This window comes from Vulpes lagopus, chromosome 5 (genome assembly GCF_018345385.1).
Source record: "Vulpes lagopus strain Blue_001 chromosome 5, ASM1834538v1, whole genome shotgun sequence".
NCBI lineage: Eukaryota > Metazoa > Chordata > Mammalia > Carnivora > Canidae > Vulpes > Vulpes lagopus.
In genome coordinates this window covers 51857039-51873670 of record NC_054828.1, presented here as the reverse complement: position 1 = coordinate 51873670, position 16632 = coordinate 51857039, and the positions used below count along the sequence as shown (strand labels likewise).

Here is a 16632-nt window from a genome sequence, read left to right as displayed (position 1 = left end):
CTTGTCAGGAGATTTCCTTCATGCTTGTCCTCCATAGGACTACCATTTGCAAAAGGTCAAAGCAGCCTTCCCAGAAGGAATTTATCATTCAGAATAACAGAGTTTCTAAAGAATCTGAATGGTTGGGTAATGGCTTTCGGTCAAAAGAAAAGCAAAGGTACTAGTAATCACTTTAAAGCCCAAGGGCAGAATCATAGTCTAGAGCAAATACCTTGATGACATCCCTTAGGCCAGGCTATTCAGCTCAGAAACCTCAGCTCAGAAACAGTCAAAGCTTTATTGAATCCAGTATTCCATTAATAACCCTACCGAAAGCCCAGCCCAGACTGACTTGAAAATCAATTTAATCCACTGATTCAATTTAGGGCAATTCCACACACATCCTGAAATCCTGTTAACAGCCACCCAAATGCATACATTGAGCTTATTAAACACAGCTGTAACCCAACTCTGATCAATTCAGAGCCCTGAAAAAAAAAAAAAAAAGAGCTAATTTCATATATTAGGTAATGTCAGCCCGGGGACAGATCCTGTTTAATCTGGTTCACAGTGCAGCTCAGGTAAGCCTGCAGATCATCATAATCCTTCCTAAATCACACCCAATCCCAGCACAAGGTTTAATCACCAATCCACTCTTGGCCCCGTCCAGCTAGAGTCTAACCAAAGCTCAAAGCCTAGCACAGCAAGCTCGGCCAGGGAGACGCATTCCTACAAGGTCTCAACCAAGAGAATAATCCATAATTCACGCCAGCATATCCTAAAAAGAATCTGTCCTAGATCCTCTTAAGGACCCCAAAACTTCATTTCACCTAGATCAGAGACCAGGCCAATGCAACCCAGCACCCAGAGGAGGGATCAAATGGACCAGTACAGTCCAGGGTCTTGACAAGCCCAGAGCTTACAACTGCCCAGTGGAAGACTGTATCGGACACCTTGAGGTCAGCAAAAAACTAAACACAAGACCCAATAGAGCTCTTTTCTGCCCAGTTCTGCTCAACCCTTGGCAGAGTTAAGCATATTCAAGATCAGGGTCTTTATTCAGAGATGCCAGATCAATTTATAACTGAAGGTACCTGACGAAATTGTACCAAGATCTGTCAAGCCTTTGACACTTTTGCTACGTGTCCAAGTCCCAAGCCGGAGAACCCCGTGGTTCTCAAAGTGTGTGAACACGTGTATGTATGGATAAGAAGATTTGGAAGGGGTACCGTGAAGTGGGGGCAAGGAGGCTTACTCACTCCGTAATAACCAATGGAGCTTTTTCAAGATACACGTATCGGTAAAATATCAGGAATAGATGACGGGGTTTCAGGGACAATGCGGTCTCGGACACACACAGTGGCCAATTTCTTTTCCCTCTTGCCTCACACACGCACTTCCGATTTATTGTAGAACTGATGGTAATTCCCATAAACTGAGTATTAGTCAAGACAGGACATGAATTAATAGTGCAATTGCACACCAGGCTATGTGGGGCAGAGCAAGCTCTCCCATCACTGCCTGGGTGACATCACTAACAAGTTACATGACTTGTCCACACACAGCTTCCCACCTGCAACACGGGGTTATAAGTATTGCCTCCTCTGTTGAGTTGTGTGGTTTCTTCTTTTCAGATTTTATTTATTTACTCATGAGAGACACAGAGAGAGAGGGAGGCAGAGACACAGGCAGAGGGAGAAGCAGGCTCGATGCGGGGACCCCATGTGGGACTCAATCCCGAGACTCCAGGATCATGCCCTGAGCCAAAGGCATATCCTCAACCACTGAGCCCCCCAGGCGTCCCAGAGTCTTATGGTTGAGATAACGTATGTCATGTGTAGCCCCCAGGAAACACACAATAAATGTTGGCTTTTATTGTTATTGTGGGATTCTGGGACATTGCATGTGAATTTCTTCTAGAGATGAGAAGAATAGATTTAGAAGAACCACTTTCAGGGTATTTGATTTTTCTAGCACCGGTGAAACAGAGCCGTTTCTGTACCATGGGCATTTGCACTCTCAACTCTGAAAAATGCAACGGTGAAGATTCTAGTTCATCCAGGAACTACTGGGAATTGAAGATTTCCTAGGATACATGCAGAAAACAAACAGAAAACATGCTTTGGAGCTATCAAAAAATTATTGGCAGCAATGCTGTTTCTGCTAGCCAAGAATGCTAGATAGCTAGACTCTAAAGAAATGTCTGAGAAAATGGTTATAATCGGTGATGCTTTTTTCTGAGGCTGGTTTTTAAATCTAATGTTATAATAATTGAAGCTTCTTTCTGATACTGGATTTTTTTTTTTTTGATATCTGACAATCCATAGAAAAGAACCTTCATTATTTCTCCTTATTAACTCATTCCTTCATTCAAAAATAGTTTTTGGATGCCTACTACAGGGAAGGCCCTGGGCCTACACTGAAGATACAAAGATGAATAAAACATGGAATTTGCATAATTTACTTGGGAGACACAAGTGCGTGAATAGGTATTGACACAACAGTGTGGTTAGCCTATCTTTTAGAGGAAACCCAACATGTCCCTTCCACACCACCAGGCCAATTCCAAGGATTAGGTCTAACATAATGGGATCTTCAGAGATGCACTGTTGAACCACAACTCTTTGGGTTGTCCTAGGGTGTGCATGAGTTAAGACATGACAAATGTTTCTTCCTAATGAGATACTCCTTCCTTAAGTAGATCCACAAGTGATCAGGATCCAAGGTCTGGGCTACCTAAGGAATGCCCAAGATCCTTGTCCCTATTCCTGAGCCATCACAGATCACTAGGTTAAAAAAGGGCCTGGGGGCAGAGCTGTGCATTTACCTCAGGGGTTTGCCTCTGAGCATTGATTGACTCCTTAAAAAAGTGCTTGGGGGACACCTGGGTGGTTAAGTGGTTGAGCATCTGCCTTTGCCTCAGGGTGTGAGCCTGGGGTCCCGGGATCAAGTCCTGCATCGGGCTCCCCATAGGGAGCCTGCTTCTCCCTTCTCCCTCTGCCTGTGTCTCTGCTTCTCAGTGTGTGTCTCTCATGAATAAATAAATAAAATCTTAAAAAAAAAAAAAAAAAAAAAAAAGAACTGCTTGGAGGACCTGGGTTAGCTTTCTGGGTTAGGATTTCAGGCTTGACTGAATGTGTGTCTAAGACATACATTTAAAAACAGGCTCAGGGGATCCCTGGGTGGCGCAGCGGTTCGGCGCCTGCCTTTGGCCCAGGGCGCGATCCTGGAGTCCCAGGATCGAGTCCCATGTACCCGCGTCAGGCTCCCTGCATGGAGCCTGCTTCTCCCTCTGCCTGTGTCTCTGCCTCTCTCTCCCTCTCTCTCTCCCTATGTCTATCATGAATAAATAAATAAATAAATCTTTAAAAAATAAAAACAGGCTCATCCCGGAACATATAACATGAAAACATTTGCCCCTACTGTGGCTAAAGTAACAGTGGGGAGTCCTATGTCATTCTTTATGAGAGGGCCTCTATGCCCCCAGGAATAAAACTGGTAACTCAAAGTAGAGAAGACTCCATTCAAAATAGGTAGAGCTCAAGACTTGGATGGCACTGCTACCCAGGTTTGTCTTCTTTTCAATCATATTTGTCATCAGGGATTGAAGACTGACCTGCTCTGAAATCTTAATCATGGTCATACACTTAGGCACCTAAAATGTGATTTTTAAGCCAAAGAAGATAGCAAAGTCAATCAATAAACACATAAAATGACTAAGAGCCCCTACAGCAAAGAATTATCATCTTGGGTTGAAATGGAAGAAAAATCCAATGTAATCGTTATGAATCTAAGAGCTAACAAGGAGGAAATACAACTCATTCTCAGAACACAGTCCTCTAGAAATCAGATTTGCTCGGAAGCAGAGGGAAATCGGGTGGCAGATGAGAAAGCTTCATAATTTTATGTCTCAAAAACAGAAACTATAAAGTATGAAGGGAGTGCATCACGAGCTTAGTAACGACATCAGTTTAAAATGCTGTTCTTAATCCTGTGGTTAATCCAGGGAGTGTGGGAAAAGAGGAAAAAAAAAGGAAATGAAAACAACCAAATCTGACATACTCTATGCAGATATAGTAGCATTTTTTGAATACTTTTTCCACATTTTGGTAGTTTCTCATAAATCGGGTTCTTTTAGCATGAAATCAAAACAGCAATAACTATATTTTTTAGCCTTCATTGCTGCTGTAGCTCAGATTTATACTGATGGTCCTACTATGTATCTTTAGTTGGGTTACTTCCTCTCTCACTGAGAAAGTTTTCTCAAACTCTCAAAGTTTTCAATATTCCCTCCTTTCACTCTTAATTGACACACCGTTTCATTCTTAATTGGAAAATTAGAATCCAAAAGACACTTATATGTGTGATTCTTACATGCAGTAATGATGCCCGTGATGAAGGGCCTTGGAAGTCATGAGAGTATAAGTGGAAGCTATGAGTATGCTTGCACACCACCCTGGGCTAGTGAAGAGAATAATTAAGAAATGAGAGTCAACAGCAATTACACTACTAGGCATTTATTCAAAAGATACAAGCACATTGATTTGCAGGGGTACATGCACCCTAATGTTTATAGCAGCAATATCCCCAATAGCCAAAATGTGGAAAGAGCTCAGATGTCTATTGACAGATGAATGGATAAAGAAGATGTGATATAAGATCACCTGGAATATTACTCACCCATCAAAAAGATGAAATCTTACCGTTTGCAACAACATGAATGGAGTTAGAGGGTATTATGCTAAGTGAAATAACCAGAGAAAAACAAGTATCATATGATTTCACTCAGATGTGGAATTTAAGAAACAAAACAGATGAATACAGGGATAGGGAGGGAAAAATAAGATGAAATCAGAGAGAAAGACAAGCCATAAGAGACTCTTAACTATAGGAAACAAACTGAGGGTTGCCAGAGGGGATGTGAGTAGGGGATGGGGGAACTGGGTGATGGGCATTAAGGAGGGCACTTGATGTAATGAGCGCTGGGTGTTATACGCAACTGATGAATCGCTGACCTCTACCTCTGAGACTAAAAAGAGGAAGGAGAAGGAAGAAAGAAATGACGGTCAAAGATGGAGCCCAGGGGACTACTAGAATACTTAGAGAGCTTGACAGAGAGGAACCAAGAAGGCAAATGAGACATTTCTAGGAAGGAATAGTGATGAGTCTCAGTTGGAGTGGAGAGGCTGAGAAGAACTGAAAACTATTCATTAGATTTAACAATCAGGAATTTTTTGAGGATCTTTGTGAAAGGAGCTTGGTAGAAATGATGCCAGGAAAAAAGGAGCATTTGGAGAGAGAAAAAAGAACTCTTAGCAATTAAAGCACAATTGTAAAGATGAAAAAAAAAATCAACAGAATAAATGAAAAATAACCTTGAAGACTCTTTTTTAGGAAGTAGAGCAAAACAAACAAACAAATAAATACAATAAAAAACAAACCCCCAAAGCCAAAAATCACAAACCAAAAGACAATGAACAAACAAGTGAAAAGCAACAAGATGAAAAAAAAAATGAGAAGAAAACACATAAGCTAAATAACAGACAAGGGCAGGCATTCCAACATCTGAGTATCAGAATTACAAAATGTAAGAAAATAAATCATCGCAAAGGAAATTTCTTAGAATGCAGGACACGAGTTTCGAATTTGGAAAGGACCCTGACTCTGAGTCTCCAGAACAGGGGCTAAAAATAGATCTACCCCATGCTCATTATTAAATTTCAGGACATTTGAGAAAGACGTTTTCACAAGACTCTCCGGGGAAAAATCAGGTCACACATAGAGGAGCAGGAATCAGAACTGCCTCGGACTCTTCAACAGCAACATCTGAATCCAGTAGTTAACGGATTGAATTTCCAAGGAGGATGATTTACAACCCAGAATTCTGTAGGCAGCCAACTGTCAGCGAAATGTCAGCATAGACTAAGACGCATTCAAACACGCAAGATCTCCTGAAATCTGCCTGCCATCCGGGCCTTCTCAAGACGGTCCTGGAGGAGCTCCACCAACACGAAGGAGTAAACCAAAAGGAAATGTAAAACCGAGTTAACAGGGAGCCCAAATGCGATGGATAACTTTATGTGTCCGCTTAGCTAGGCTACGATGCCCGTTGTTTGGTCCAGCATCAATCTAGACGTTACCATGCGGATCTTTTTCAGACGTAATTCACGTTGAGGTGTAATCAACACTGAGTAAAGCAGATTACTTTCCATATTGTGGGTACACCTCTCCAGTCGAAGGTCCTAAGAGAAAATATTGAAGTCTCCTGAAAAAGAAGGACTTCTGCCTCCACGCTGCCCTGCAACTCCCCCGCCTGCTCTGCAAAGTTTAGCTTTTCTAGCCCGTACCCTTACACGAGACAATTCCTTAAAATAATTCTTTCTTTCTATACATACTCCGTGGGTCCCGTTTCTCTGGAGAACCCTATCTAATGCACCAGCTCAAGATAAAGACAAGGAGAATTCTTAGGGTGACAACAAAGGGACATCCCAGGATGATGGTGGTGCAGATGGTTTAGAGTGGAGCCAATCCAGATAGGAGGGGAACAGAGATCCTCAAGAGCATACTGCCGAAGGGGAAGAAGGAAATCGATAGTTCCCTTGATGTGACTGACACAGTTGAGCTAAGTCTCACCCCTGAAATAGAAGTCAGTGGAGAATGTTTGAGATTCACAAATCAAGATAGATTCAGTGTGTGCATATCACTTGGGAGCATGGCAATGGGTCAATGGCAGATTTAGTGAAATTGTTGAAAGAGGATGGGGACTGGGAGCCTTGGAGGTTAGTGGGACAAAAAAACCCCAAAAAAACCCCAGGGATATTGCTATAAGGCTTCTAGACAATTTGGCTTTTAAATGATGTGCTTTCATTATTTTGAGTAAAATCTAAAAATATGTTTTTAGATGGGATGCTTCGAATTTTGCTAAAGATTCTGCTCAGTCCGTTTCATTCTATTGGGCTATTAGCACAATGTAATGCCATGATTTCTTTAAAAGTACATCTGTGTATGGACTAGATACCCATACACAGAGATATTTATAAAATAAAGTCCAAAAAAATGGAAAAAGTTGAAAAATAGAGCCCAGAGCAAGTCACACACGTTGAAGCAACAAAAACCCTATATGCACGTGTATCTCATATATATATATTAGAATATATGACTCTGTGTATGATTTTCAGTGTTACCTTCGATGTTTATTTATAAATTACTGTTTATTTAACACACGTAAATAAGTACACACACACACACACACACACACACACACACAAACACCCAGTTAAAAATCAAAATGTAAAATCATGCCTGACATTAGGAGGACGGTTTCACAAGTTAAAAAGTGTTGGATTGTTATCCAAATGGGATATTCCTCGGCCTCGGCCATTAAAAATAAAACACACGAAGATTGTAAGACGTGAGAGTGTTCACGGCGCATGATCACATGGAAGGTTGAGAATATATGTAGGTTATGATGGCAAAGTTAGGAAAACGTACATGTGAGTAAGAGTGCAAAAGTAGGCTTTACAAGTCAAAGAGTGCGGGAAACAAAAAGAGTGAATTGGAGGAGAGATGTGCACGTAGCTGGGCACCGGCCAACTGTGAAGCCTTGAAGGGGGCGAAGTGGGGATAAGGGAGCTGGACGTGGGAACCAAACTTGCCAAAACTCGCCTGCCCCGCGAGGTTGAAGGAGATTTTGTGTTTGCTTCTTTGTGTGATTTTTTTTTTTTTTTTTGAGTTGGGAGATTGCTCTCGTTGGCATTCAGAACTGGGGAGGGGACAAGGCAATGAAGAAGCTGATAGTCTGAGAGGGAGAGGCCGGGGAGGGAGAAGGAGGAGAACAGAGGATGCTGGGGGGTGGGGGGGAGAGGGGGTGCGGCCCAGGATGAAGGTGGCATCCGCAGCACAGGGGGAGAGGTTAGCGGGGGGCCAAGGACACCAACCCGAGCTCGGCAGGATTCTGCTGGGGTCGCCGGTGCCGTATGCCGTGTCACACTCACAACAGCTGCCGTGTTCACGTTATGATCCTCATTTCATGGGTGAAAATCGGGGGCTCAGAGAGCTCAACTAACTTTCTTTGAAAGAGAATCTGTGTGCCCGGGGTCAGCAGAGCGGGGCTGCTTGTCTGTGCTCTTGCCACTGTGTGACCCTCTGAGACGGTGGAAAGACGCGGACCAGTCCTTGAGAGGGCAGAGGAGCAGATGGAGAAGTTCTGCAAGATGAAGTGCAAGCATGACACCGCCCTTCGTGGGGCTTCGGCCCAGCTTGAGCTCCTGGGCACGGCCTCCGGGTCCCATGCACCCCAGAGCGCCGGGCGCAGAGCTGGGTCTTCGCTGTGGGGACACGGGGTTTGGATTGTCACTCTCCCGTCTACCTCACGTCTCCTGCATCATGGTCGGGTAAGTGGGTGATGAGGCTTCTTCTTTTGAGCGAGGCAAGTCCAAGACCCTAGAAGCCAAATGCAGGCCTGCTTCCTTCTTGGGCGTAGGGTGACTTCTGCAGGCCAGACACCCAGCAAGCAAAGGAAGAGTCACTTGGAAATGAGTGTTCTCGTTGCATTTGGCTTCCAAGAGTGTCAGGGCTTCCTGCAGCACCCCCCCTGCCCCCCCCCAACTCTGGAGGTGAGGCCTTGGGGAGGTTGAGCCTGCCCCACGCTCCTGGGCCCTGGGCTCCCGGGGCCTGTGCGACCCGAGCCTGCGCAAACCAAGGGGGGTCGGTGCAGGATTGTGCGGGACTAGCCCCAGCGCAGTCAGGGTCCTGGCCCTGTCAGCCCCCGCCCAGGACGGTCCTCCCAGTCCTCCCGTGGGAGGCGTGGCAGGCAGATCCAGGTGAGAGCTGCCCCCGCGGCCCGGGAGGATGGCACCTTTGGCCTGAGCTGCCGCTGAACTGGTCCTGCGGCCTTCTCAGGGGACCAGGAGTGAGCCGTGGGGGTCAGGGATGGAGAGCGGATGAGGGGGGATGGAGGGGGGCTGGGGGATAGTGGGGAGATGGAGGGGGGATGGAGGGGGATGGACGGGGGATGGAGGGGGGATGGAGGGGGAAGGAGGGGGATGGAGGGGAGATGGAGGGGGGATGAGGGATGGAGGGAGATGGAGGGGGGATGGAGGGGGATGGACGGGGTATGGAGGGGGGATGGAGGGGGAAGGAGGGGGATGGAGGGGAGATGGAGGGGGGATGGGGGATGAAGGGGAGGTAGAGGGGGGATGGGGGATGGAGGGGAGGTGGAGGGGGGATGGGGATATGGGGGTGCAGGAGGATGGAGGGGGGATGAGGGGGATGGAGGGGATGGGGAATGGGGAGATGGAGGGGCTATGAAGGAAGGATGGGGGTATGGAGGGGGGAGGAGGGATGGAGGGGGGGATGGGGAGATGGGGGTATGGGGGAGTATGGGGGTGGAGAGAGGATGGGGCATGGGGGGATGGGGGATGGGGAGATGGAGGGGGTATGGGGGATCGGGGATATGGAGGGAGGATGGGGATATGGAGGGGGATAGGGGGCATGGGGGGATGGGGGATATGGAGGGGGGATGGGGAGATGGAGGGAGGATGGAGGGGGTATGAAGGGGGGATGGAGGGATGGAGGGAGGATGGGGGATGGGGAGATGGAGGGGGGATGGGGAGATGGGGGTATGGGGGATGGAGGGGGTATGGGGGATGAGGGCATGGGGGATGGAGGGGGGATGGAGGGAGAATGGGGGATGGAGGGGGGATGGGGGATGGAGGAGGGATGGAGGGGGAATAGAGGGGGGATGGAGGGACTGTCCGTCCGCCTGGTCCCGCACGACTGCAGTGACTGTGGGCTCAGTAGCACTGGCCGGCGTTGCGGTCACCTGCTGCTGCAAAGAAGCCTCCTCAAACGCAGTGACTTTGGCAGCAATCGCTTATCTTGCTCACGGTTCCCTGCGTTGGCTGCGGGCTCGGCCTCTAACGGGGGTCTCCGGGGGGCCACCGCCCTGGGAGGGTCCTCTGGGCCGGACCCGGAGGCTGGCTGCCCGCCCCAGCTCAGGGGCTCACCGGGCCTCGCAGCCCGCACGGCCTCCTGGGGACGGGTCCTCTGCCGGGGGCTGCGACGGTGAGCACCGGAGGGACCAAGGGGCCCGGGCGCAGGTGGCAAGACTTCTTACAGCTGGGCCTCTGAAGTCTCAGCATGTTTCTCCCCCTCCCCTCCTTCTCCTCCTCCTTTTTCTCTTCCTCCTCCTTTTCCTTCTCTTTCTTCTTCTCCTCCTTCCTCCTCCTCTTCTCCCTCTTCTCCCTCCTTCTCCTCCTCCTTCTCCTTTTTCCTCTTCTTTCTTCTCTTCCTCTTCCTTTTTCTTCTTCCTCCTTCTCCTCTTTCTCCTCCTCCTCCTCCTTCTTCTTGTTCCTCTTCCTCCTCTTCCTCTTCCTCTTCTCCTCCTCCTTCTTTTTCTTCTTCTTACCAGAAAAGAAATACCTGCTGTATTAATACAACACCAGCAGAAAGGGTTTCTAAGTTCTCAGAAGAAAAACAACCTGAACCGGTACCGTGTGCCAAGTGTTACCAGATTAAATGCCCACATGGGTCGTTTCGAGAGCTCCTCACGACACTGCAGGTGTCTCTCCAAGGCCAGCTGCCGTCACAGCTGCTGCCAAGAATATGTTTCTCACTGTGGGAGTCTCGCAGTCAGGGCCTCAACCTCTCAAACCGAAGACTGAAATGATATCGTTCCCGTTTCAGAAGCTCTTGGTGTAGAAAGAACGGTACCAATTTGGAAAACAGAGACGTGTTTCTTGAATTCAAGAAGAATCAGCAAGAACCAATCTACCAGTTTTTCTCTGATACGGTCTGCCGAGTGCTCTGTGAAGGAAGATTCCCTTCCCATTCCTACCACGTGTCTGGGGAAGAGGAGGAGAAAGGTGGCGCAGGGCCAGCACCAGCAGACACTCGGTGATGCTCTGGCCTCACTCCCTCTGTGCTGCAAGTAGGAGGCATCTTCCTCTGGCAGCTGGGGCAACTTGACAGATGGGAGGAAGAGGCTACCTACTAATCACCTCTTCTTGAGGCCGTATTTTTTGCATTCGTGGAAGAGATCTGTCTCAGAGCTCCCCAAATTGGCCATCTTTGGGCAACCATCTCTGTCCTTCTCCTAGGTGATGCCCTCCTTATTACAATAACTATCAGAGACTCCAGATCTCCCCCGCAGATCACGCAGCACCCCCGGTAAGAGCCATGATCACATCCATCACATGTGCAGAGACCCACATAGGAGTCACAGGCCACACACTTGACATCACATTCTTCACAGAAGTCTTTGGACGGCAGCATCAGCCTGCTCGTGGCAAGAGATCAACCCCAGATGATGTTTAGCTTTAGCTCTGGTGCAAGCCGGCCACCGACTCCGAACGTTACTTCTGACCCGTCTTTGTTGGTCAAGGGAAGTCACGAAGGCTACCTTAGATCTGAGAGGCAAGAATTAGGCTCTACTTTTGGAAGTAAGGAAAAGTATGCCTAAATAGTGAGGAATTGCTGGAGGCCACGTTGCAGGCGTCTCCTGCAGCCCGAATAACCCTACATCAGAGCGTGGCCTTAGAATGTGTGTCACGGAATGAAGCAAATGGCCATTGCATGCTTGCTATGCAGCAACACTTTTGCACACGTGATTATATTTAATATTTTCAACAACCCTAAGAAGTAGTGTGGCAGGTTGATTTTTTTCAGCTCCAGTTCTTCACCGTTCCCTGGATCCATGCTGATTGCAATGGGACTTTTTGCATGAGAGATGCACAAGGGAATTACTTCCCTGTACTTTTGGTTTGTACTTCCTTGCACTTCCTTGACTTTGGGCTTGGCCATATGACTTGCTTTGGCCCATGGAAAGATAGTAGACGTCATGCCAACAAGGATTTGAAACGTGCTTCTATTGTTTCAGAAAATACGGTTGCCGATGCTCTCTGGCACGTTCGGCCTCACATTGAGAAGAATTCCTCCTGGGGCAGGGGGGCTGCGGCCTCTTCCACCTGGAGCTCAGAATGGGACATGTGGAAGTGTAGAGCCAGCGGGGTTCAGAACTTGAAGCAGGGATGTTCAGCCCAGCCCAGCCCAGCCCAGGTCCGCCAATTCCCGGCTGGCTGACCAGAGACGGGTGAAAGTAAATGCCTGTTCTAGTGCGCTGCTGAGATTCCGTGGTTGGTGGTCATTGCTGAGTAGTACGGTGGGCATCCTAGCTTCGATTCTTCCCCGGAGGCCCCGAGTAGTTTTTAAATCCAGCCAGGCCTAATCCAGCACCCGACATTGTCTGCTACCCTGGTACTACAGGAGGTGGGCTATGGTATGACCAAGCTCCTACCGTGCCCTGGTGGCCATGGGGTGGGGCGCTGGGGAAGAGTAGTTTCTAGAGATCTAAGTGGGAAGGCTCCTTTCTGTATTGCTTCTGTAGAGGGGGCTGAGCTGAGCGTTTTCATCTTGGGGTGCGTGTGTGGTTTGGCGAGGGCGGGGGTGGCGGTGCGGCTCTACTGAGTCTGGTTGTTTCCTGAGGAATTTCCACTGGAAAGATGAACAGCTGAGGAGAGAGGGCCCATCTACAGCGCTGAAGCATGAAAGAAGCATTGGTGGACTGACTGCCTTGTGTGCTTAACTAGAAGACTCGGAAGGTCCTGGGAGGGCCCTGGTCTCACGAAGAGTAACTGTGTGTGTGTGTGATGGGGACTTCACGTACCCTGTAGCGCTCTAACATTCGATACTCCCCACAACGAGAACAAATAGACGAGTTGGCTTGCATCTGACACTTGGCTGTTGGTATTTATACAGATTAAAACTCTCTTTTCCATATCCCATGCTTACTCTCTCAATGAATGATGTTTTGTGACGGAATGTGTGAGACAAATCCTTTTAAATGGTTCTGAATGGGACGCCTGGGTGGCTTAGTGACTGAGCATCTGCCTTGGCCCAGGGCGTGACCCCGGGGTCCCAGGATCGAGTCCCGCATCGGGCTCCCTGCAGGAAACCTGCTTCTCCCTCTGCCTGTGTCTCTGCCTCTCTCTGTGTGTGTGTCTCTCATGAACAAATAAAACGAATCTTACAAAAAGCAAAAATAAATGGTTCTAAATGAATCCCTTCACCTCAGGAAGGCTCAGTTTCCACCTGGGCATCATGATGCCTGGCCTCATGACCTAACACCGTGAAGGGCAAATGATGGCCTAGATGAAAAAATACAGCCTTCGCCACATTGCTACAGATGAGCCAATCTGTATATTTCGGGATTAAATATTATTAATGGGTATCAAGAACCCAGAAGGGTGAATTTTTAATTGTCTTATTTTTGCATTAAAAAATAATTTTCAAAAATGCATTTAGGGCTTCCCTCTGTTATTACCTGGCTATAGTCTGTTCAGGTGAACTCTAATATGGTCACTATCCACTGGAGCCAGGAAGGCCTGTAGACAGAGACACCAGCAGCTCCAACAACCGTCCCTTCCATCTCACGACTACAGAGTCACCCATAGCGTTGTCACGGTGCTGGTCCTATTGGCCATTTGCCAGATCTTCAAACCCCCTTGACAAGGCCTTGGTGGTATCCGCCATGGGCTCAGCTTCCTCTTCAGCTCTGGTCCAGGGGGCATTTAAAAACCTTTGTATTTGGGGGATCCCTGGGTGGCTCAGCGGTTTAGCGCCTGCCTTTGGCCCAGGGCGCGATCCTGGAGTCCCGGGATCGAGTCCCATGTCAGGCTTCCGGTGCATGGAGCCTGCTTCTCCCTTTGCCTGTGTCTCTGCCTCTCTCTCTCTCTCTGTCCATCATAAATAAATAAATAAATCTTTAAAAAAATAAAAAATAAGATAAAACCTTTGTATTTCTCTCTCTTTCATATTCCCTTTGAACTGGACAAATAATTTTAAAAAAATAGAGTTTGAGAGGCAGAGGAGTTGCTTTCAAACCTCATTTATCTATCTCTCTGGAACTTGGGAAAGCCAATCAACGTCTTCCAGAATACTGGGGTCTGTGGAAAGGATTAGGAACCCAGACACCCTCAGTCCAATCATAGCATTGAGAGTCCCCTCAAGCAAATGATAACATTTGCATTAGGGGATTTGATACTTGGATGTACTTTAGCTGTGACATTAATCTGGGAAAACCTAGCAGGAACCCGGTGAAGACTCTTCTTCCCAAGTCCTCCTCCAACCTCAAGTGTTTGTTTTAGCAGAAGATGGAAGGATGTTGTTACCTATACTGTGATAAAGGATCAGACTGAGGCAAGGACCCACTGGCTCATGATTCAGGCCAAGAAAATATTGCCTGAACAGTACATTCATGGGACATAGAGAAATATCCAGATCCAGGAGGCTGGAAGTGAAAGCGGGATCAGAGGCAATTAGATATAGTCAAACCTTTAGGGTACAAATGACTCAGGAACGGGTCCATGCCGGCCCGACAGCAGCTGCCTGCAGCAACAAATCCAGTTTCCATTTCGCTCAGGTGCCTTCAAGACATCTCAACCGCAGAGCTGAAATGAGAACTGCCACACTAGGCAGGGAAGGGGCAGAGCTGGGGCTGCCTTCAGCGGTACCGCCGCAGCCTGTAAAGAAAGCATTTGACGGGATCCCTGGGTGGCGCAGCGGTTTGGCGCCTGCCTTTGGCCCAGGGCGCGATCTAGGAGACCCGGGATCGAATCCCACGTCGGGCTCCCGGTGCATGGAGCCTGCTTCTTCCTCTGCCTGTGTCTCTCTCTCTCTCTCTCTCTCTCTCTCTCTGTGTGTGTGTGACTATCATAAATAAATAAAAATTAAAAAAAAAAAAAGAAAGCATTTGACAAAGCATGGACACCCCTGGAAGCGAGGCTGCCTCTGGACAGATGCCCATCCCAATGCACAAACTTCCCTGTTCTGGGGCGCCTGGGTGGCTCAGTCTTTCAAGCTTGACTCTTGATTTTGGTTCAGGTTGTGGTCTCAGGGTTGTGAGACTGAGCCCTGCGTGGGCCTCCGTGCTGGGCGTGGAGCCTGCTTAAGATTCTCTCTCTCCCTCGGCCCTCTGCCCCTTCCACCCCCCTCACTAAACAACAAACAAGCAAACCATGTTCAGAATGGTGGAGAAGGGAGTGGAGAGCTGGAGCCCTGGGGCAGAGCCTGCCTCTGCCAGCTACTTCAGGGTTTTCAAGAGTAAAAGGCATAAGGAGTGTAACCAAGGAATTTGGTTTCACATTCCTGCCAACCAAGTGCCACACGATAAGAAAACAGGTATGTCAATGGCTTCAATGGCCCCCTAACTAGAGAATTCTATTAATTAGAAGACCCAGGTAACTTCAGGCTGTAAAACAAAAAAAAAAAAAAAAATCTTGTGCCTACTTAAGATATCCCAACCATATAGAGGGGCTTCCTCTTTACTACTCGGAGGTAATACATACTAAGAAAATTGTTTAAAATTGTAGGGAATTTTGTCAAAATTAATTTGGGGTGGAAGTGGAAGTCATTTGGAAGGATGCTCTGCTAACTTTGTTCAGTGGTTCTTATCAGGCACATACCATAAAGACTCATCTTATATTGTTTATGGGGTTTTTTTGGGTTTGGATATTTACTTGTTTTAAACACAAAGATATTTAATTTTGTGACTACTTAGTCGGCACCACAACTTTCAGGAATGCACGTAAATTGAAGGAAGACAGTACTTTCTTAGGTTAGAACTCTATCAGGAATTGTTTGTCACTTGAGACCAATCACGTCACCAAAGCTCATAATATTCACAATATTTGTTGCACTTACATGAGTCTGCATTTCATGGTGAGTCTAAGGCCATGTACAAACACCTAAATATTCAAGTTTTTCATATTCTCTTTTTGTGTATTTGATCTGTCAAAAGCTGGTGAGTGTGATAAGGTCTCTCCCCTTTTGTAATTTTGCTATAGCTTCTTTTAGCATTTCCAACAGATTTTTTTTTTCTGTTTGTTTGAATCTACATAATTTGGTTTATAACAAATGTTATGATTGTGAGGCCTTCAGTGTGAATTGCATATTTTATCATCCTAAATGACTTCCTATTATTTTATTTACTGATTTTGCCCTAAATTGTACTCTTTTGACAATAATATTAACATTCCTAATTGTATTATTTACTTAAAATGCACTTTTATATCATTGCCATCCCCCCCCACACACACACACATGTCAGTGTTTCTTTTAGTTTTATCTTTTCTAATACCTGGGTTTTTAAACAAAATTTGAGTCTTTATCTTTTAATAAAATAGTCTGATCTGCTTACTTAAAAAAACGTTTCCTTCCAAATAATTTTAGATTTATAGAGAAGTGTGAAGATAGTACAGAAAGTTCCTACACAGCCTTCACCTAGCTTCCTCTGATATAAATGAACATCCGACACAGCTGTGGCACGATGATCAAAACTGAAATTTATGTTTAGACAATATTAAGAAGATGATGTTAAACAATTTAAGAAACTAATGTTGCCACAATATTATTAATTAACCCACAGAATTTATTTGGACTTTACCAGTTTTTCCATTAATGTCCCCTTCCTGTCCCAGGATTCAATCCAGGATCCTACACTGCATCAAGCCATTATATCTCCTTTGTCTCCTGTAATCTGAGGCAGTTTCTCAGTCTCCTTGGAGTTGAGTGAATCGAGTCTTCCAAAAAGGTATGTTCAAGCCCTAATTCCTGGTGCCCGTGAAAGTGACTTTATTTGGGAATAGAGTCTTTACA

At 46.8% G+C, this 16632-nt stretch overlaps 1 pseudogene; it reads right to left on the bottom strand.

Annotated features, from left to right (window-relative positions):
- Positions 1-10975: 10975 nt before the first annotated feature.
- On the bottom strand, positions 10976-11966 carry LOC121491774 (annotated as a pseudogene).
- Positions 11967-16632: the final 4666 nt, after the last annotated feature.